The sequence below is a fragment of the Prionailurus bengalensis genome, chromosome C2 (genome assembly GCF_016509475.1).
Source record: "Prionailurus bengalensis isolate Pbe53 chromosome C2, Fcat_Pben_1.1_paternal_pri, whole genome shotgun sequence".
NCBI classification, from domain to species: Eukaryota; Metazoa; Chordata; class Mammalia; order Carnivora; family Felidae; genus Prionailurus; species Prionailurus bengalensis.
Window position 1 is genome coordinate 37,946,666 of NC_057350.1, and position 24,208 is coordinate 37,970,873.

Genomic DNA, 24,208 nt, shown 5'->3' on the forward strand with positions numbered 1-24,208 from the left:
ACAAATAATTAGTGAACAACTAGTCAAGAGACGACAGGAACCAAATATACAACATATGTAAAGTTGAATTTGTGAAGGAAAAAAATCAAAGCAATGGAACACAAATGCACTGAAACAAATCCTCATATAGTTATTGGATTTATAAAGAATCCATTCTAGGTGAAAAAGATTAAGTCACTTATAAAGGAAAAAAAAAAAAAAAAACAGATAGATAGGTTAAAAAAGAAGGTCCAGATACTCACTTTGGCTGCAATATTCATTGCCAGAAGATCAGCACTTACAAAGAGACTCAAAGGAAAAAATATGATACAAGGATCTTCTATCCAGCAGAGTTGTCTTCCAAGTATAAAGGATATAGACAAAACAGTACTGAATGTAAAATAGCAGCATATATTTTTCATATGAGCCCTTCTTCAAGAAAAGCTATAGTAAGCTAAGGAATGATTGGAAAAATCCTGGCAAAGGACTTGTAGTGAGAATTTAATATATTCAACTAAAAATTGAAATGATAAAAACCAAGGCAGGAATAGGAATAATAGGATAGAATATAAATATTAGATATCCTGATAATGTCAAATGACTAAATGAAAAATGAAAAGGGAAAATAATTTGAATATTAAAGTAATCTTCTTTATTGCCTTATGCACAATAGCCTGTAGTCAAAGGACAGTTTTTAAAATGACAAACTCAGTGACAAAGTATGCAGATTTCATACAGAGATAAACACGAGGAAAATTTTACTAAAATTACTAAAATTAAGTGGTGGAGCAGAGGAAGGTACAAGGGAGGAAGAGGATGTGAGATTTTTTTTTTTTTTTTTGCTTATAATGAGTAACTACAAAAGAGAGGTCTAAGTATTTTATTCAAAAGTCTTATTATAAAAATAACTACTTAATAAACTTCTCCAAATATCAGATGATTCATTATGTATAATATATGCATATATAATATAGATAGGATATATTATGTAGATTATGTATATGTGTATATATGTATATATAGTGTATATATTATGTAGATTATATATGTATAATATATAAGAAGATATATATTTACACACACACAAACATAAGCAAAAATATAGACAGAATCTGACATAGCATATTACCTAGAGGCAAGAAAAAGGGGGAAAAAGAGGAAGAAGGAGAGGAGGGGCAAAAAGGGGAAGAAGAAGAGAAAGAAAATCTAATTTATTATATAATTATAATTTAAATTATAATATAATTATAAAATAAGATAATTATATAAATAAATATAATTTATTACACTTGGGTTTTGATGAATAGTAGGAAACAGTTCAACATTGCACTAACTCTCCAAGACTTATAGGGTAGATTTTCTTTGTTATATACACTGTTAAATGTATCCCCAGTCAAGTGCAGTATTTTAACACAATTATAGACACAATATAAGTGAATATTATAGGATATGTATCAATGATGACATGGGGAATTGAAAATATTTTACTTTAATACAATATATCTAGAATTAATATTTTATTATCATAAAGAAAACAATCATTGAAGTGGAAAGGGACAGGGAAGGTGATTAGTTGTATGTGATTATTTTTTAAAAAGCAAGTGGTGGGAAGGTAGGAAGGTATGTTTCTTATTTTGATTATTTTAACATATTTGATTACAGAGTCTATAATCTTTTCAGTGGTTTAAAATGCATTAGAATATTAGTTGCTCTGTAAAGCTTTATTCCTAGCACCTAACACCATGCCTGATAGATGGTAGATGCTTATTAATAGTTGCTGAATGAGAGATCATTTTGGAGAAATGCATGCATAGTCCTTTTACTGGTTCTTGTTCCCAAAGCTAATGGGAAAGAACCATTAGTTTAAAAACTGATTGTTCCTGATAGTTTTTTCCATCAGATCAAAACACTGGAAGTGGTGAAATCAACATGAGAAAGCATTACATAGAATAACACATGTAACCACAAATATACAGAGAAGTTATAAACATTATTTATATACATAGTAAAAATTAATACTAGATTGAGTAATATATCCTCTAAAATTGGAGAGAAAAGCTGACATTGTGTACAACAAATTGTTGCTTACAACAGCCTAAAATTGAGGAAACGTTCATATTTTTTTCTATTTTTAAGGCCTTTGATATGTTTTGATATGTTTCCTATTTACCTGTTATATGCCTACAAGCACCTCACCACATGGATTCTCTGGGCAACTGTAAAATACTGTGAATTTTATTATTTATTTTTTTTAAGTTTATTTATTAATTTTGAGAGAAAAGAAGTGCAAGAAAGGGGGGGCAGAGAAAGAGACAGAGAGAATCCCAAGCAGGCTCCGCAGTGTCAGCACAGAGCTTAACGGAGGGCTCAATCTCACAAACCACGAGATCATGACCTGAGCCAAAATCAAGAGTCAGAGGTTTGACTGGGCCACCCAGGTACCCCAATTATTGTGCATTAAAAAAAATCATTTTTAGCTGTTACAGATAAGTAAATGATATCTGGTCATCAATTGACTACAATTAATACTGGACTTAAATGTAATTATTGATTATTTTCATTTCCTTCTTTGAAAGTTTGTAGTCATAACTGTTTTTTTTTTCTGTTGCTCTATTAACATTTTTTCCAATGAACACTTTATCTCTGTTGTTTAAGGATATCAAAACTTTCCTGTCACTATTACTTGAAAAACTATATTTTTACATTTTTTGCATAAGTATTTGTTTTTCATTTTATGATTTTTGACAGAGATCTTGTATTTTTATTTTCTGTAAGCCAATCTTTATATGTATACTTCATATATGTATATATGTATAGCTTACATATGAGTGTATGTATATATACATATATATAATATATATAAACTCTCACACTTCTCAAAATATTTTGTACTTACAATTCTTCAAAAGTAATTCTTTAAATCATGTCTTATTTTAACATATGCCTGAGACAAATATAGTATCTATGTTTTGTAATAGGTATTAATCCCTCTAGTATCACTTTTGAAACAAGTTGATCCTCTACCTACAGATGTCAAAGGCTAATATTTCCTTCCAGTTGCATTTCTTTATGGGCTTTCTTTGGTGTACCATTGATTCATTTTTGGGGGGAATGTTTGGTCCATTCTTCTTATTTATTTTTATTTTTCTGATGTTAGAGATAAAAATATTCATTGTTATTTGTTAAATAAATCGTTATTACATTCAATGGTCCAAAATGGTTCAAAATAATTTAAAAGATGTACATTTAGAATTCTTGCTTTCACTCAATCTTGTTCACCTTGAGACCATCACACTATTATGTTTTTTTATCATGTTAATTTTTCTTCATACAAAAGAAGCAAATAAGGATGTAGACTTATATTTCTTCCTCTTGCAAGAAGTTGGCATTCTTTTTTTTAATGTTTATTTTTGAGAGAGAGAGAGAGAGAGAGGGAGAGAGGGAGAGAGTGAGTGAGTGGGGGAGAGGCAGAGAAAGGGAGATACAGAATCTGAAGCAGGCTTCAGGCTCTGAGCTGTCAGCACAAAGCCTGACACAGGGCTTGAACACATGAACTGAGACATCATGACCTGAGATGAAGTCAGACACTTAACCGACTGAGCCACCCAGGCATCCCAAAAGTTGGCATTCTATAGAGAGTGTTCTTTAGGTAACTTAACATTATAGTCTGCAATATTTCTGTATCTGTGTGTTTAAGTTAGTTTATTTAATTTGTTTCTGTTTATAGATGTTTTAATAATTTCTAGTCTATTGCCGATACAAATGATGCAATAGAGAAACACTTTACAAATGGACTTTATTCTTGTGCAGATGTATCTTTACCATAAAACAAGCAAAGTAGTATTGGTATGTCAAAATTTTTATTACTTAGTCTAATGTATCTTATGTTTTGTAAAAACCCATAGTTCTTGTGTTACTTAAGAAAGTTTGGAGAGAATTGGTATTTGTAGGGCAACCTGTCTTCATCCTGAGAGAACCTGGCCTTGATTGTGGCTAAGGCAGAAGAAAATACAACATGGAGAGTTTACTCCTGCTCTTAACTGCCTATGCTTGCAAATGACATATGTCATTTCCTATCATAATCCATTGACTGGAATCAAACATATGCCCACCAACCCAACATTAAAGAGGTAGGTTGAGAAATATATTGAAGTACATGGAATATGCAAAATTTGATGAACATTACTTTCTTTGGTAACGTTAAACCTACTAGAACCAAATAATCCTTTATTTCTTCCCCCACATTTAGAGGTAGATCTGTGTCCAGTCATTTTACCTAGTGCAAAGTCCAGTGTATTGGTCAAACTACTAAAATAAAACAAGCACACTCAAAAAGAAGTAATTTAAAAAGATATAACTATAGAGAGTTATACAAGGTGGTATTTACAAAGGAGATGGCAGGAATAAAGGAAGCTTAAGGAATGGTGGAGCACCCTAAACTTGAAGAAGCAGGAAGCAATTAACACTCTTAGATCTGAATGGGTAAAGAAGGTGGTGATTGTCACATGCCCTTAGAAGTACATTTGTGTCATGCTTGACCAGAAGCTGTCGAACATTAGTAGAGAAACATATGTTAAAAACAACAACAAGAACAACAACAACGACGACAACAACAACAAAACCTCCAAAACCTCTTTTCCAACTGGAACCATGGAGGGTGCAGAAAAGAAGAAAAAGAAGGTTCCTACTCTGCCAGAAGCCATTAGACAAAAGTGAAAGAATTTTGCAGTTGAAGATCGTCTGAGAAAGAAGTTTGCCCAAAAGATGCTTCAAAAGGCCAGGAGGAAGCTTATCTATGAAAAAGCTTATCATTACCACAAGGAATACAGGCAGATGTACAGAACCTCTACTCGAATGGCCAGGATAGCAAGAAAAGCTGGCAACTTCTATGTACCTGCGGAACTCAAATTAGCATTTATCATCAAGATCAGAGGTATCAATGCTAGGAGCCCAAAGGTTCAAAAGGTGTTGCAGTTTGGGGCACCTGGGTGGCTCAGTTGGTTAAGCGTCCGACTTCGGCTGGGTCATTATCTTGCGCTTTGTGGATTCGGGCTTCCTTCAGGCTCTATGCTGACAGCTTGGAGCCTGGAGCCTGCTTCAGATTCTGTGTCTCCCTCTCTCTCTGCCCCTCCCCTGCTTGCACTCTGTATCTCTGTCTGCCAAAAATAAATAAATATTTTTAAAAAAGGAGTTGCAGTTTCTTTGCCTTTGCCAGATGGTCAATGGCATCTTTTTCAAGTTCAACAAGGCTTCAGTTAACATGCTATGGACTGTGGAACCATATATATATAGCATAAGGGTACCCAAACCTGCAATCAGTGAATGATTTTATCTACAAGTTACATTAGACTAAATAATACATTTTTTGATGTACCAGTACTCCTTTGCATGTTTTATGCTAAAGATACATCTGCACAATTGATGTACAATCATTTGTTATGGCAAAAAAAAAAAAAAAAAAAAGAAGAAGAAGAAAATTGCCCTGACAGATAACACACTGATTGCTCAATCTCTTGGTAAATGTGACATCTTCTGCGTGGAGGATCTACTTCACGAGATCTATGCTGTTGGAAAACATTTCAAAGAAGCAAACAACTTTTGACAGTCCTTCAAATTTTCTTCTCCATGAGGGAAAATGAAGAAAAAGACCACCCATTTTGTTAAAGGTGGATATGCTGGCAACAGGAAAAACCAGATCAATAGGCTTATCAGAAGGATGAACTAAGGTGTCTACCATGATTATTTTTGTAATCTGGTTAGTTAGTAAATGACTACTTTCAAATGGAAAAAGAAAAAGAAAAACAAAAACAAAAACAAAACTCAGTCCAACAGAGAGAAACATAGAACAGTATGAAACCTGATATGTCTCTCTCTCAGCTTAATCCCTCTAATTTCTGATCTGTGCATTCCATTGGCTGAACACAAGTAGCAGGCAGAAGGCAAGAAAACCAGATTATAAATCCATAGAAGTCAGTCTTTGCTACACAGCAGGATGAAGAAGGGTGGAAAGTAAATCCAGAATGAGCAAATGGGGAATATTCAAGACATCACAAAACCTCAGGTAATGTCACATAATTTCTTCATATGTCTAAATGTGACTCCTTTGAGTCCAGAGATCAATGAACTAAAATGACAAGGCATCAGCTTACCATCTCTCCATAAACATATACAGAAAATATAAAGCGGTAGATCAAAGGCAGGATTACCACATTCAAAATGGCAAAAAATGAGCAAATACATGAGGCACTGGTGCACAGAAATTTTGAAATTCCTGGTAGGAAGACATAGTGAAGTTTTTCTATACTGGAAGAGTTCTACCTTCTCCTCAGTAAAAGTGGCAGGAATTATATAAAACAAATACCCTAATAATTTAGATTCTCTGTGTAGTGTAAATGCCTGCCAATAAGTGTATTTTTTATTGTAGTGTAAGCGGCTGACATTAAGATTTGATTGTGAAGGAATCCATATTAAAAGACATCCATCTTGAATAAACATATTGCCAGCTGCATAACCCACCTACTAGCAAAAATGACCAGATTAGGAATTAAGCCACTCCCATCACGAAGTTTCCTTTCTCAAAAAGCCTTGGTTAACTGAGATAACTGCTTCAGTGACTCTGCTTCTACCTTCCCATCCCTAGTTCCCACTTTTATGCTTTAAATTAGCCAGTGAAAAGTTAACCCATTAACCCCTAGGCACTCCACCGTCGAACTCTAATAAATACAGAAGCTCACATTCAGGGTCTGTGTCTCTCTGCCTGTCTGTCGGTCTGTCTCTCTCTCTCTCTCTCAATCTTGTCTCTCCCGTCCCCATCTCCTTACCTTGACCTCACTGTGTGCCCTTGGCATGCCATGTTCCTTCCAGGACCTGTGAGTAATAAATCTTGTTCTTCAAAGTTCCTTGATGGTTTCTTGCTGAAATGTCTCCTTTAATCAAAATAAAAACAACACGGGCCAGTCTAGCCACAGCATTGGTCCTGTTGGGGATTCACCACAAATCGAGAATAGGAAAGATATAGAGATATAAAGTAGATGAACAGTTGCTTATGGCTTGGAAGGTGACTGGGAACATAGGAGGTTGAAAGCTAAAGGGTACTGGATTTTTTGTAATTTTATTTTTTTGATTTTGATTTTGGTTTTTATTTTCAACAAAATTGAGAAGGAGGTACAGAGATTTCCCCTATACCCCCTACCCCCACACATAGATAATTCCATTCACTCAGCAGAATAGAACATTTTACAAGAAAGGAAACGTAAATTGATACATCATAATCACCCAAATTCTATAGTTTACCTTAGGGTTCACTTATGGTGTTATACATTCTGTGGGTTTGAATGAATATATAATGATATCCATCCGTCATTATAATATTGTTTAGAGTACTTTCTCTGTACTAAAAATCCACTGTGCCCTACCTATTCATTTTCCCAACCACTAACAATACTAGTGTAAATGGTGTTGTTTCCCCCCCAACTTTTTATTTAAATTACAGTTAGTGAAAAAACAGTGCAATAGTAGTTCAAGGTGCAGAACCTAGTGTTTCATTACTTACATACAACACTCAGTGCTGATCACAACAGGTGCCCCCCTTAATACTACCATCACCCTTTCAGATCACCTCCCCTCCACCTCCCCTCCAGTAACGCTCAGTTTTTTCTCTATAGTTAAGAGTCTGCTTTCTGGTTTGCCTACCATTTTATTCACCTATGTACATCTGTTTTGTTTCTTAAATTCCACATATGAGTGAAATCATATGATATTTGTCTTTTTCTGATTGACTTATTTTGCTTAGCATAATACACTCTTACTCCATCCATGTAGTTACAAATAGCAGGATTTCATTCTTTCTGATGGCTGAGTGATATCCCATTGTATATACATACCACATATTCTTTATCCCTTTATAAGTTGATGGACATTTGGGCTCTTTCTGTAATTTGGCTATTGCTAATTCTGCTATTAACATTGGGGTGCATGTGCTCCTTCTAATAAGTATTTTGTAAATACCTAGTAGTGCAATTGATGGATCACAGGGTAGTTCTATTTTTAACTTTTTGAGGAACCTCCATACTTTTTTCAGAGTGGCTGTGCCAGTTTGCATTTCACTAACAGTATAAGAAGATCCTCTTAAAATACAATATCCACTTGTAAAAACCCTCAATAAAATAGAGATAGCAGCAACATACCTCAACACAATATGGGCCATATTTGAAAAAAAACACAGCTAATATCATCCTCAATGGGGAAAAACTGAGAGCTTTTCTTCTCTGGTCAGGAATAGGACAGGGATATTCATTCTCACTAGTATTTAACTTAGTACTAAAGTCCTACACTCACCAATCAGACAACAAAAAGAAATAAAAGGCATCCAATCAGCAAGGAGGAAGTCAGATTTTCACTGTTTACAGATGGCATGATATTCCATATAGAAAACCTGAAAGACCCCACCAAAAAACTACAAGAACTGAAACATTAATTCAGTAAAGTTGCAGGATTCAAAATCAACATACAGAAATCTGTTGCATTTCTTTTAAAAACAATTTTTTAATGTTTATTTATCTTTGAGAGACAGAGAGAGAGAGAGAGAGAGAGAGAGAGAGAGAGAGAGACAGAGTACAAGTGGGGGAGAGGCAGAGAAAGAGAGAGGGACACAGAATCCGAAGCAGGCTTCAGGCTCTGAGCTGTCAGCACAGAGCCCGATGCGGGTCTCGAACTCATGGACTGAGAGATCATAACCTGATTTGAATTCAGACGTTTAACCGACTGAGCCACCCAGGTGTCCCCTGTTGCATGTCTACACATCAATAATGAAGAAATAAAAAGAACTCACGGAATCCATCCCATTTATAATTGTACCAAAAACCACAAGATACCTAGGAATAAACTTAACCAAGAGGAAAAAGATGTGTACTCCGAAAACTATAAAACACTGATGAAGGAAACAGAAAAAGACATAAAGAAATGGAAAAACAGCCATACCATGAATTGTAGGAACAAATATTGTTAAAGTGTTTATACTACCCAAAGCAATGTACACATTTAATGCAATCCCTATCAAAATGCCAATAGCATTTTTCGGAGAGCTAGAAAAAAACAATCCTAAAATTTGTATGGAACCACAAAAGACCACAAATAACCAAAGTAATCTTGAAAAAGAAAATCAAAGCTGGAGATATCACAATCCAAATTTCAAGTTACATTACAAAGCTGTAGTGATCAATACAGTATGGTACTAGCACTAAAACAGACACATAAATCAATGGAATAGAATAGAAAACCCAGAAATAAACCCACAACTATGATCAACTCATCTTCAACAAAGCAGGAAAGAATATCCAATGGGAAACAGTCTCTTCAACAACTGATTTTGGGAAAGCTTGATGGCAACATGCAAAGGAATGAAACTGGACCACTTTCTTGGTCTATACACAAAAATAAACTCAAAATAGATGAATAACCTAAATGTGAGAACTGAAACTACAAAAATCCTAGAGGAGAACATAGGCAGCAACCTCTGTGACATGGGCCATAGCAACCTCTTTCTAACTCTGTCTCCCGAGGCAAGAAAAACAAAAGGAAAAATAAGCTATTGGAACTTCATCAAGATAAAAAGCTTCTACACAGCGAAGGGAACAACCAACACAACTAAAGGACAATTTTCAGAATGAGAGAAGAAATTTTAAAATGACATGTCTGATAACGGGATAGTATCCAAAATATATAAAGAACTTATAAAATTCAACACCCCAAAACCAAATGCTACTGTTATAAAATAGGCAGAAGATTTTTTAAGTTTATTCATTTCTTTTGAGAGAGAGAGAGAGAAAGAGAGGGAAAGCAGGGGAGGGGCACAGAGAGAGGGAGAGAGAGAATCCCAGGCAGGCTTTGCACCATCAGCACAGAGCCCAACACGGGGCTTGAACCCATGAGAGGTGAGATCACGACCTGAGCCAAAATCAAGAGTCAGATGCTCAAGTGACTGACCTACTCAGGTGCCTCAAAAAAATAGGCAGAAGACACAAATAGACATTTTTCCAAAGATGACATCCAGATGGCCAACAGACATATGAAAAGGTGCTCAATATTATTCATCATCAGGGAAACACAAATCAAACTGCAATGAGATACCACCTCACACCTGTAAGAATGGCTATAATTAGCCACATAGGAAACAACAGATGTTGGCAAGGTTTTGTTTTTTTTTTTTTAATTTCAAATTCCACTGTTTATTGCTGGTATGTAGAAAACCAATTGACGTTTGTATATTAACCTCACATTCTGTAACCTTGCTATAATCATTTAATAGTTCCAGAAATACTTTCGTTGATTTTTCAGATTTCTACATAGATAGGTGTGGGGTGAGGAAAAGCATTTTGTAGTCTTATGATTAGGTCTCAGCCTTTTAATGAGCCTGTGCCTCTAGACTGTGATCTTCTCTCTTTTGTTCTCCACCAGTAGATGGAACAGGATGGCTAGTGTGGGCTAGAATTGGATATTTTCCTAACACACTCAGTTAAGTTCTGATAATATCCCAGCAGGTTAGGCTTTGATTAACTAATTTCCTCTGAGGTGTAGGCCTTTTTAAGAAGAACAGAGGGGCTGGGAAGCCTCAGTGGGTTAATCGTCCCCCTTCCACTCATGGTTCATGGGCTGGAGCCTGGCATCAGGCTCTCTGCTGTCAGCATGGAGCCCACCTCAGATCTTCTGTCCCCCTCTCTGTCTGCCCTTTCCCCACTCATGACCTCTCTTTCAAAAATAAATAAAAACACCTGGGGTCCCTGGGTGGCTCAGTCCATTAAGCATCCAATTCTTGATTTTGGCTCAGATCAAGATCTCACAGTTAGTGAGTTTAAGCCCTACATTGGACTCTGTACTGACAGTGAGTAGACTGCTTGGGATTCTCTCTCTCCCTCTCTCTGTGCCCTTCCAGTGCTCGTGTGCACACACTCTCTCTCTCTCTGTCTCAAAACAAATGAGCTTAAAAAAAAGAGAATCTTTAAATAAGTAAATAAAAACATTTTAAAAAAAGAAGAGGGGCACCTGAGTGGCTCAGTCAGTTAGGCGTCTGACTGCGGCTCAGGTCTTGATCTTGCAGATCATGAGTTTGAGCTTGGCAATGACCTCTGTGCTAACAGCTCAGAGCCTGGAGCCTACTTCAGATTCGGTCTCTGTCTCCTTCTGCACCTTCCCTGCTTGTGTGCTTGCTCTCTCTCTCTCTCTCTCTCTCTCTCTCTCTCTCTCAAAATATAAACATTAAAAAAATTTAAAAATAAATAAAATTTAAAAAAGAAGAACAGAGGGCACCTAGGTGGGTCAGTTGGTTAAGTGTCCAACTCTTGATATTGGCTGGGGTCACAGTCTTGTGGTTTTCCAATCCAGCCCCGAGTTTGCTTTGTGCTGACAGTGAACAGCCTGCTTGGGATTCTCTTTCTCCTTCTCTCTCTGATCCTCTCCTGCACACATGTGTGTACTCTCTCGCTCTCTGTCTCTCTCTCGCGCAAAATAAATAAATAGACTTAATAAATAGACTTAAAAAAAAAAAGGAACAGAGTACTCTGGCATGTTTCAAAATGGTTCCTTTTTTGCATTCCCTGCTGGAAGCCCCAGAGGATTTTTCTCTGATATTTAGTGTGGGAATCTGATGGAGCTCCTAGAAGTTAATCTAACAATATTGTGGAGGTTTATCCTATAACTGAGTCCCCTTGGAGTTTTTCATTCCCAGAGCTGTCTGCACTGAGCCTCCAGCAATTCACATTCAAGTTTTCCTACCTCAGCACTAGTTCCATCAGGTGTTTCCACTTGTGAGTGTCTGTTCCAGGTAAGCTATTACTCCTTATATTCGTTCACCTCTCTCTCTCTCTCCAATCTTGGGATCAGTAGTTTTTCCTGTGTCTTCCCTCTGTTATGGATCTGAGAAAAGTTGATTTTTCAGTCTGTTCAGCTTTTTTACTTGTTGTTAAGAGAGAGTGTTGACCTTCAGGCTTCTTACATGCAGAAATGGAAACCACAATTCCTGTAATGAAAATGTTCTAAAATTGTGGTGATGGTTGTACATACCTGTGAATAGAAAAATACCATTGAATTGTACACTTTAAACGGATGCATTGTAATGAAATGGTATGTGAGGTATAGATCAATAAAACTGTTAAAAATATGCGGATTCTAACCAATAAAAGTGTTTTGAATGCCTAAAAAATAAATTTAAAAAAATTAAACAAAAAAAGGGGGGGCGCCTGGGTGGCTCAGCTCGTTGAGTGTCTAACTTTGGCTCAGGTCATGAACTCACGATTATGAGTTCGAGCCCCACATTGGGATCTGTGCTGAGAGTTCGGAGCCTGGAGCCAGCTTCAGATACTCTCTCTCTCTCTCTCTCTCTCTCTCTCTCTCTCCCCCTCCCCTGCTCACGCTATGTTGCTCTTTCTCTCTCTCTCAAAAATACAAAATACAAAATACAAAAAAAAAAAAACCTTGAAAATTGTTTTGTCTGCCTGTGTCCTTCAACTTTGTTGTACCAGAGAATATGTGCAAATGGTGTGATTTATGATAAATACCTGTCCCACTTCTGGGTGTTTGGAGCTTCAGTAACTGTGGTCTTGCAGACAATGACTATATATACTTATATGATGGATCCCCAATAAAAGCCTTGGTATCTTAGGCTCATGTGACTTCACGGGTAGACAATACTTCACACAGGTTTCCTCATGTTGTTGCTGGAAAAATTAACCATATCCTATGCTGAGAGAGAATTTTGGAAGTTTGCATATAGATTTCTCCAGACTTTGCCCCATGCCCCATTTTATTTTTCATCAGTTTGATTTTTATCCATTTGTGTAATAAACCATATTCATATGTACAATGACTTCTAAGCCCTGTGGGTCTTCTAGCAAATCACCGAATCTAGTAATAGTCCTGGAAATTCCTGACACAACTGTTCAGGGAAAGTCTTATATAGAGATCAGCAGCCCTCTTCCTTCTTATCTGAAACATGTGGGTCTAAAGATTGTAAAGGTATGAAAAGGGAGTGTGTAGAAAATTTAAGCCTACCTTTAATTCTTCACTTGAAAGCGACACAGAGATTGGAAGTTATATGGTTCCTAACTGCTGGACAGGGCATCTTGCCAATATAAGTTAGAATATGGACTCTGGTGAGTGATGCTTTCAAAAAGATCCAATTCTTTTATAATTCAAAAAGATATTAAAGGAGATCTTCTGAAATATCTGACATGTAAAACAAATGCACATAAAGTATCTTACAGGAAAAAACAAATTGGTTGTAATAATCAGAAAGCTCATAGAAAAGTAAAATGAGCTATGAATAGAACTTTATCATAAAAAGTTAAATAGATTATGTCCAACTTGCAACTTTTAATACAATGTAATGTTTGTGCAAGGGTTTATGCAAGATATATTTTATATAAACACTCTTAGAAATACAAATGTTGGATATGTTTGAAAGCTTAATTAGGAAAATTAAGAGATATATTTGAGTTCTGTAAATTCACTGAAACAAACAAGAGGGATATTTATTTTTAAATGTAGATTTGCCAATTGTTTTAATAACCTGAACTAAAATTATATTGAGCACATGCAGTATGTTATTTCTAGTATGCATTTATTGGTAGGAATCTCATAAGTTCTCTAGTCTTCCAAAATCAACATAACTTTTTTAAAAGAGAATAATTAGCACATTTAAGGTTTTGTTTTCTTTTCAGATAATACATGTAAAATTCCGGACTTTGAGGTATTTTAATTTTCCAACTGTCATTCACTGATTTCATCACAATTAACCCAGTTAACAAAAACACAGTATGTTTCAGCCAAGGCTATTTTTACTTAGTTTTGTCTTCCGTAGCTGTGAATTTTCCAAACACATTGACTCTGAAGAAAGCTATCAATAAAAAATATTCAAACTAGAATATTAGAATTTTGCATTTCAAATTCTCTAATGAGACTTAACAAGAAATCAGGCATATAATATTAAGAGAGAAGCAAGTAAAAGAGAAGTAAAACAAAAGTTAAAGAAAGAGTGTATTCAAGAAAGCTTATGAGGAAACAAGGCAAAGATACAATGCACAATATCATGGCAGGAGTGAAAGAAAAAAAACACTTAAAAACTTAAAAAAATGCACACAGTAGGGCAGTATAGGCAGTATAACAATAGGAAGTAATTAAATATATATTTATATATTATTTTGTAATATTGTACACATATATATACTATATATAGTGTAAATATAATATGTAAATATATAATAAATATATGTATGTATATATAAATAAAATGTATATACATTTATATGTATAAATATATACATATATGCATATGTATGCATATAAAGGTGTATCTAAATATATGCATATAATTTTATATACTTATATGTATAATTATGTATAAATGATTAACTCAAAGCAAAAAAAAAAAAGACAAATTTGAGAAAAAAACACATGCATCAATTGTAGCAACCAGAGCTTGTTCTTATCACAACTAAAGGAAGCAGGAAGAAAAATAATAATTTAAGCTTAGGTAACTAATAAAATGCTGAGTAGGAATGTAGAAATGGTTGAAAAACATTCAAATGTCTCCAATGCTATTTTAAAGAAATGAGGATACAACTATATAGTTCTTTAATTTCAAAGAGAATAATTGGGAAAATAAAAGTTGAAGAAATTTCTGATAAAACAAATTGCAAATCGGCAAAGCTCTCTAAAAAGCCATTTGCTGTGAAATGTTACAACTTTGAAATGAGCATAATGATCATTAAAGATTAACAGTTTAAAGAAGCCCATTTTTTCCCCTAATCCAGAGCTTATAACAAAAAGCAAAAGCTTAATGGAAGCTATATAGAAATAAACGTCAACACAAATTTAGGAACTTTAAGACGAAAACACTGTAAAATAAACTCAAGATTCAGCAAAACAGTTCATATTACTTTTTAACAATTATTATCTTAATGGAGTGGCCTTCCCACTGAGGTATGATGTGTGTGCAGAGTGGGAAGAGAGAAGGTATTTGAACGTGTGTGCATACAAGGATGTTTAGTGTACATTCTGATATATTCTTTCGAGATAAGCATAATTTTAATTAAGGTGAATTTCATTGGCACATAAACAACATATATTTTAAGTTACAAAATACGGTAAGAGCATTCCTGCTTATTGCAAGTAAACCTCAAATAAAGCAGAAACCATTCTATCATAATTTCTGACACATATGCTACCTTTCTATCCTCTATATGCCTACATTTATCTGTCTTCAGTTATCAATTATATACTTTTCTGTGTTCTTCAGTCAGTGGATTTGGCAGCATATACTCAGGGTCAAACTAGTCATTCAATTTCAAAATGAAACACAAAAAACAGCATATATTTTTCAATTTTTCTTTAGTATTTTGTAAACTTAAGGTGACAAATATCAATCGTACATAATAAAAGTTTCTTTATGTTGGGACCGAAACCTTTCTTTTTCTCTTTTCATGGAAGTCTATGACAAAATTATGATAATAGACTTTCATTAATGGAAAATACTTATAATTAAAGATGCTTTGGTGAATGCATTAAAAATGCATTTTAACTCAGATGCTATACAAAATTATAGTTAAGTAAATAGTTATATTTACTTATATTGGTTTCACAGTTTTATTTATTTTTAATCTATCAAGCACTAATCTAATTTGCAAAACACCTGAAAATATCACACACATTTTAAAATCTGTTGCAGTGTTGCCATCTGATATAATTGCTATAATGGCTGCTATAAAATTCCCCTTTTGAAATGATTTGAAGGAATATTCTTTTTTTTAAATGTATGCTTTGTTAGATTGCCCTGGACAAAATTTAATGTTATATTATGCGATATAGTAGAAATAGTTTGTTGCAGTCATAACATCCCTATTTCTGGCAAGTAAATAAACTGCCCAACAAAAGGAAAAGGAAGTTCTTTCCTTTTCTACTAAAAATATTTCCACCTCAAATCCCCTCCATATTGAATACATTGTTGAATATACTTTTCCAGTGTAGTGACTAATTCAGGAGATAGTGGCAGGTGAAGAAGATAATGGAAATACTGGAGGAAAAAAATATGCTTCCTTTTCTTTGAAACCACCATCCAGGTACCCAACACTATCAATTTTCTTAAATAAAACAAAATGTATATATGGGGAAGAAGAGTCCGTCTTGATAATGTTAAGGTACTCCTGACTCCCCTTTCTCTCCCACAATCCCTGTCATGTTGTTAGAAGACCTAAAAGAAAGAAAAGAGATATCCTTAGGGGAGGAAATGAAAGGAACCAACATAACCAGTACTCCACAATCCACTGTATTTATTCCGCTCCATGAAAACTTTTATACCTCTCCTGCTTGACTTATTCCCTATTCCACTGACTTATTCTGCCAGAATCACTACATGAGTCTCAACTCCTATCCCCTGAGCCACTGGTTCCCCCTCCCACCTCATATCCTTTTAACAAAAGAACCAGCCCTCAGGCATAGGTGTTATAAACAGTTGCCAAAGCTCAGGACAACCCCTCCAGAATATTAGAGCCACAGTAAGGAAAAATGGATTTTTTTGGTATGTCCAAAGCATTTTATAATACATTACTTTAAAATAAGCTTATTGTATATGACAGTTTCTCTAATATTTTCAATTACCCTATTGTGCTTTAGGTACATTTTTTACTTAAAAGAGTTAAAATGGGCCAACAAGGGAGATTAACTTTTGTATCTGACACTTTTTATGGGAAAAATGTCTATATTCCAGAGAAAATATGTATTTTTTAAATTCTTTGTGTTTAGGATGGTATGCTTCCACTGCCTTTCAAATGCTTCCTTGTTGTTAACAAGATCTCAATTACTGTGATACTCCTGGCATTTTCCACCCCTTTAATTCATGCTGCACCCTAGTGGAATTTAGGGAGAATAAGTTGGATATGCTCAACGATCTCAAATATATATGTGTATATATATGTGTGTGTATATGTATATATATGTGTGTATATATATGGATATATATGTATACATATATATGGATATATATGTGTGTATATATATGAATATATATGTATACATATATATGTGTACATATGTATGTATGTATATATGTGTGTGTATATATATGTATATGTATGTGTATATATATATATATATATATATATATATGATGCCTTCATTGTTCTGCTTATGCATATACTAGGTAGTAGTTTATCATAGCTTCCTCTACAGATACACACACACACACACACACACACACACACACACACTCCTAACCAAGCTACCTCTTTCAACTTATGTCTTATTAGGATTGAGGTTCCTATTTTTGCTTCCAAATGTTGTACTGGTTATCTTATTTCTCAATAAATAGTTTAGAGTAAAAAAGAAGAAATTAATTAATAATAAATAGAATAAAAAATAAAAAGAATAAACTAAAGTGAGTAGAATAAAAAAGTAGTTAAGAATCAAGCCAAAAAAGAAAAGTGATAATTATTGAGCTCCTCATCCCCAAATAGGTCCAGAGTTAAGGAACTCTAAGATACAAAACAAAAGACAATAATTTGGGGGAAAATATATAGGGAAAATATTTGATAGAGCTAGGACATGTGGCTTTGGGCCTTGTGGTCTAAGGCATTCTGACCTTAGTGTATATAAGGGCTGATACTGGGTCTAGAGGGCATTTACAATGATGTTATTGGGTTTTAACTTCTGAGGGCTGAGTGAGAGGCATTAGTGCACAAGCTGTCCTGGAAGTTGACTGCTGCGAGGGAAGACTAACATGGGCTGCCTGGGCCTCAGCAAAAGAATGGATGGTCTTGGCCAATTTGAGGGACTTTGGGATGCAGGCTGCTGCAGCTTCATCTTAAGCTATACCTAGGGTATGTACTCTGGTAGCCAGGGCTTTAGCAGATGACTTGGCAGATGCTGGCAAATCACAGAGGCCTTAGTGAGCAGGCACAGCTGAGGCAAACATGCAATTATAGGGAAAAGAGTATCTTCACAGGCTATTTAGGCCCTGGTTGGCAGAATAGTATTTGCTGCTCTAAAACTGTGCAGCAGTTGGGTTCCACATGTGCTAGCAACACTAAGGAGGTTCTAGCTTTAAACGATGAGTTCCAGACCTAAGACAGTAATGCTGGGTAGGCTCACCTATTTGAATTGACTCTTCCAGAAAACAAAACAAAACAAAACAAAACAAACAAAACAAAACAAAAAAAACAAGACGAGATAATGGAAAAATACTAAAAAAAGCCAAACAAGAAACAAAATACCAGGCCCTTAGTCCACTACTGCAGAAAATGCAGCAACAATAAGATGCTATCAAAGTTTGTAATATTAAAGCAGACTCTGCTCACATGTTGATTTTTACTTAGTCCCCTAGGGGGCTCAGCTTCGGAAACATCAACAGCAGCTTCAGCTGTAGAGAATATCTTTTCAGCTGAAACCTAAGTGAGAAGGTGAACATTTTCTAGGAGGCAGGTTTCTTAGGCCTAGGATAGTGCAATGCAAGAAGTAGTGGAAATGGTCGAGAAATGAAAATACCTGATTATATGAGACTATATGATCTCTATGTCACCAGATAGATCCTGTACTCAAGTCAGTATTGGAGTATTAGAAACACGGGACTTGAAGGGGAAATGGCAATTAACATGGTAATCGCAGTTCCATGATTAATAACTTGAGAGGAATGGGTTTTAATTCAGAAGAGTTTGGAGACATAGCAGAATAAGTTATCTTCAGGTCATTCCAAGAAGACTAAATTCAAGATTGACACATCGTCTTTTCTTTACTCTCTTAATACTAAACTTCCACAATGGTCTCTTACAGCATGAAAGTGAGTTCTGAGATCAAAATTTTGTCAGGGTAAAACTGTTACAGATATGAGACTTTTATATTTGTTGTGTTCAGTCAGGTCCTGTGTTATGAAATATTATTTAAACTAGTAACTGTTTGGACTCTATAGGGAGGGACATCATAGACTTGGCACTAAGTTAGTACAACTTTGAAGAATGACACCCATTTCAGTGAAAGAGAGTTCTGGCTGTAGCTACTAAAAGAATAAAACTCAGACATAAGATTCACTCATCTGAGATGAAACAATATGAAGTTGAGGAGGATAAATTTTTACATTAATTTGTTTGCAATACAGTTTTGCAAGACAGAGAATTTCATTTTGGACTTCTATTTCTCTTAGTTTTAACATTTAAAACTTTAATTTGTAAGGGGATTTGACCTTTGTGATTTTAATTTTCCTTTAGAAATTCATAATAGGAGGAATATTATATTCACATTTGGTTCATCTTTTTGTTGCTGGCATTTTATTCCAGTATCTATGTATTTTGTTATTGGGGTATGTTGTTTTCAATTTTATTGTAGGGCTTAGGACCAAGTGTACAATATTTTCAGTGGGAAATAGAATAAGGACGGTGCTAGGCTGATTCTCTTGGAAATAGAATAAGCAATGGCTAATTGGTTTTAGTATACAGAAGACTTACAATTGATCAAATGAGTGTATTTTTTTTTTATCTATTTCCATCCTTCAGTGTCCCAGGCAGATAACAAAAGTGTAGTGGTTGTGATTGGAAACCTGACATCATGAAGGTGGGAAGAGAATTCTCCTAAAGCCCTGTCCATATTCTCCCCGAAGGGAGATAGCCAGAACCCTGCTAGGCTATAGATTTAATGGTGAAACCCAGTTAGTTTAAAACAACAACAAAACCAAACAAAACTGTCGTATATTAATGATATAAATGAGAACACATCCTCTCTTTTCTAAGGTTTTCCTCCTAAGGGTCCTCAATAACTGAAACTTTTGGCTTCTCCCTATCTCAAGGGAGATGCCAAGACTATCTGATAAGTATTTTTGGAATAATAATTTTGACATAATTAGCCTGTTTGTTTTTCATTTTGTAAGTGAAATGCTCACAAGGAAAAGACATTCCATTTTGTTGAGAACTTGGTTACAAGTCTAATTTGGGCTGACTACTACCTCCCTCCCTGCCCCAAATCTTGCCCTAGAAGGAAATAACCCCTGATATTGTAGTACATATGATATCATGCATCAGTCTAGGGAAATTTGGATTTCAATTATCAGGCCCTCTTGACTGTCAAGCTAACATAAAAGCTTCAATTTATCATTTACCATCTTTAAAGCCAATATTCTGGTCTCTAACTCCTTATTCTTTGTCTTAGTTATCAAATTTCCAGAACCAAGATGGTGATAAAAGTACTGTTTATTAGGTTACTTTAAAAACACAAATAAGCTTTTATAATACAAGCCATCATTAAGTTTAGGTCAATGAAAGTAAGCTATAATTCTACAATTCGCCCTCTATGTAAAGCCAGCAGAAAAGGCAACTTTAGCTGCAGGCTGTTTCTTCTAAACACATGGTAGCTGTGAGCAAAATTCACTGTCATTTAAATCTGTGTATCTCATAATCTAGGGAATGATGTGATCAGAATTATGCAGACATGGAAAAATATTAGTCCATATTTAAGTAGATACAAATAATTCTGATTTTAGATACTAAGTTATACTGACTCTAATACTGTTTTTATTTATGTTGTACGAAGAAAAGTGACCATTGCCATGGAGGAAGAATTGGTTAGAACTATCAAATGAGAATTTTTTATTGAAAGTGTTATCTGCAATTTGTTTATATGATTATTTAAGACATTATGTTTTTATTGTTATTAAATGATGTTTTGGAAGATCCAAAGCAGGACTGTAAAATATTTTTTTAATGATGCAAAGTGGAATATGTGCTAGGATAAAATCCCTCTAGGGTTTTGGAATGCAGGCCAGTAATGAAAGCATGGAACCTAGTTTATGAGTTAGAAGGATAATATGTACCATCGAAGTAATAGGAGCACAATTGGGAAAATGAAAAATATAGAAACCTCGTGTGCCTAAGGAAAGGCATTGACATTTTCAAATGATATTTGATAATGCCATTTCTGTAAATATGTTTTAAGTACAGAAACCTTTTGCATGAAAAACCTGTGGAAACTTTTTCTTGGTAAGTCTATAGAGACAACTAAGAAATATTTAAAAAAATAATGCTGGTTTTCACTTTATGGGATAGATATCCAGATACTCTAATGTATGCTGAGGCAGAATATCACTTGGTCTTCCAATAACTTCTACATTTTCCCATTTTCCCTGTTCCCCACCAGGATTCAAGCTTTTATTTTATAGCAAATGTGGATCTGACCATGGTGCTGAATTATTTGCTAGTAGGACTTCCACGCTGTGGATTCAGTGTACATGGAATAAAGCACATTTTGTAGTAATGACCTTATATTTCTCTTTGCCTGTGTTTTATAAAGAATTAAAAAAAAGAATTAAAAAATAAAATAAAAGAATAAAGTAATGGAAATACCCAAGATTTGAAATCAAATTGGTCTGGCATTAACTACATTTGTAACTTAATCAAGTTACTTAAACTTTCTGAGTTCAGACTTTTGATTTATAAAATAGTAGTCATACTGGATATATTTTATAGGATTGTTTGAGGATTGTACATGGTATTAAAAATCAACTCATGTAAAAAGTATGCCAATACATATTAGGTCTTTTTCTCTTTTCTCATAATCCTTTACTGAGTCTAATTTATTACCAACTTTTAGAGTTCTAGATGATTTCATTTGTATGGTGCCAGTTGCTAAGATGAAACTAGCCAGATGAAACTAGATTTATCATGAATAGGGCATTTTTTAGCTTAACAATTTTAAAACTGTGTAAATGTATTGGTGTAATCTACCTGTGACTTTTCAATTTCCAGGCGGATTTAACATGATAGAGATATTTTTGGAGATAGGTAATTTAGTATTTTTGCCAAAACTATCTAGTGAGTAAATAATACCTGGTAACACTGTGGCAAAGATACTGTGGAATGATGCCACTTTTGACATTTGCTGTGCATCAAGAAGCATTTTGTACACTATTTATTTTTTTTAACGTTTATTTCTTCCTTTTTTTTTTTTTTTTTTTTTGAGACAGAGACAGAGCACAAGCAGGGGAGGGGCAGAGGGTGGGGGACACAGAGTTCAAAGCAGGCTCCAGGCTCTGAGCTGTCAGCACAGAGCTGGATGCAGGACTTGAACTCACAACCTGTGAGATCATGATCAGAGCTAAAGTTGGACACTTAACCAACTGAGCCACCCAGGTGTCCCCACTATTCTCTTTCTATTTAAAAAGCTGTGACCTTAGACAACTCATTAACCACATTATATTTCATTTGTAATATATTGTATCATTTTATTCTGTGAATATGGTTGTTTAAAATTATATACATTAACTTAATTCAAACACAGAACAAAACTAAATAACCACAGGAAAAACTTAAGCATGACCCTAGAATTTCCTAGATCTCCAACCCTATTTCCCACATTCTGGATAGTGGTAATTAATTCCATCTGTTGAGAGCTTAGGATCACCAATTTTTTTTAATTCTTTACTTTGGGGGCACCTGGGTGGCTCAGTTGGTTGAGTGTTTGACTCTTGATTTCCACTCAGGTCATGATCCCAGGGTTGTGGGATTAAGCCCCGTGTTGGGCTCCATGCTGTGTGGGAAGCCTACATAAAGATTCTCTCTCTCTCTCTCTCTCTCTCTCTCTCTCTCTCTCTCTCCCTCGGCCCCTCTCCCCCACTCATGCTTTCTCTAAAAATTAAAAAAAAACTTCATTCTGAGCAAGAAGTGAACTGGAATCCAAACATAAAATTTATTTGGCTTATTATCAAATAAATTTATTCTAAACATTGTATTCTCAAATTTCTGTTTTCATGTTGCTCAGAACTTCTCTTTGGGTCTCCAAGTTTGCATTTCCTTTTCTCTAATCCTAGGTTTCAGAATTACAGTCACCCTACACTCATGCCTATGTAACTCCACAGGCATAGTATATATATAGTATATATATCTGCCTACCTTCCTGAACTGAATAGTGTTTTTCTGTAAGCTGTCCCACACAGTGTAGAGAGCTTGCAAGTTAGCTCTGTTTTGCCTAACTCCAAATTGCTGTCCAAATCCTTAAAAGTGAAAATCGCTTTTCTGTTGTACCCAATAGTTTAGGTCATGATTAGAATTCACATGATATTGTGCGTGTGTGTGTGTGTGTGTGTGTGTGTGTGTAAAGACTTAGATAATGGAATTAAGAGCACATCCAATGTGATATTGAGTTGGATAAGTTGCTTTGATCTTAGACGCCTAAAGTAGAATTTAAAATGACCTTGACAAATTAAAGAAGTCCTCCAACAAAAACAGTATGAAATGTAATAGCAATGAATACAGGATGGTAGATGGGGGTAAACAACTAAGGATGTGTGCAGTAAGCACAGGAGTGACTCTAAGCAATTATGAAAAAAATATGTAGAAACTATAGGGAAGAAAAGCTGGAAATTAATCAGCATTAAACTGTTGTTAATTTTCAAGAGCTGATATGACACTTAGATACACAGTATTATGAGCTATCATAGAAAAGCAGAGAAGTAATCTTTTGGCTCTGCAAAAGCTGAGGATAATCCTCTTCTAAATTTTGCCAGTAGTGAGAACTTTATTACTGCAATATGTTTACTTGTTGTCTAACTATTTATTGAGACCCTACTGTGTAGTGTGCTACAGATTATCATTTGATACTTCATGCTCATTACCATAAGTAACAAAATAACATTCTTATCAAAGTAAAATGTATTTTGTATCACGTTCTATAATTTTATTGTATTTTTTAGTAGACACCTGTTACATTTTGTCTGTCCAGCATCCCCTCATTTTAGGAATTGTTTCTTCCCCATTTGATGGGATAGTTTAATTAGTCATACAGCCACACTTTTGCTGTCACTGGCCAATCAGGCAGAGTGACTGATTGAAAGATGGGCATGTAATCAAAGATGAACTGTTTTTAAGTCATTTCAGGACTCTTAATATGGTTATGAGGAAACAGCTCTTTTATGTTCTCTGAAATTTCTCAGTGCAATTATAAGGTAAGCCTTCAAAGTTGTTGACCGTCTTGGCTTCTCTGGGTGAAGAACCAGCTGAAGCTTCAACTTATCTGAAGGCAATAAGAGTTCAGAATTAGGTGAAATGAGACACAATCCTAATGATATTACTTAAGGCCTTGAATAAAAATGGGCTAAAATAACCTCCAACCCTGGGATTTTAAGTTAAATTAACTAATATTTTGTATTTTTTTGTTTTATTATTAAGCTAATTTGCTTTATATTTTTGTCACTTGCAACCAAAAATTA

General features: G+C 34.8%; 1 pseudogene; it reads left to right on the forward strand.

Annotated features, from left to right (window-relative positions):
- Positions 1 to 4,629: 4,629 nt before the first annotated feature.
- Positions 4,630 to 5,765, forward strand: LOC122492343 (annotated as a pseudogene).
- The last annotated feature ends 18,443 nt before the right edge of the window (positions 5,766 to 24,208 follow it).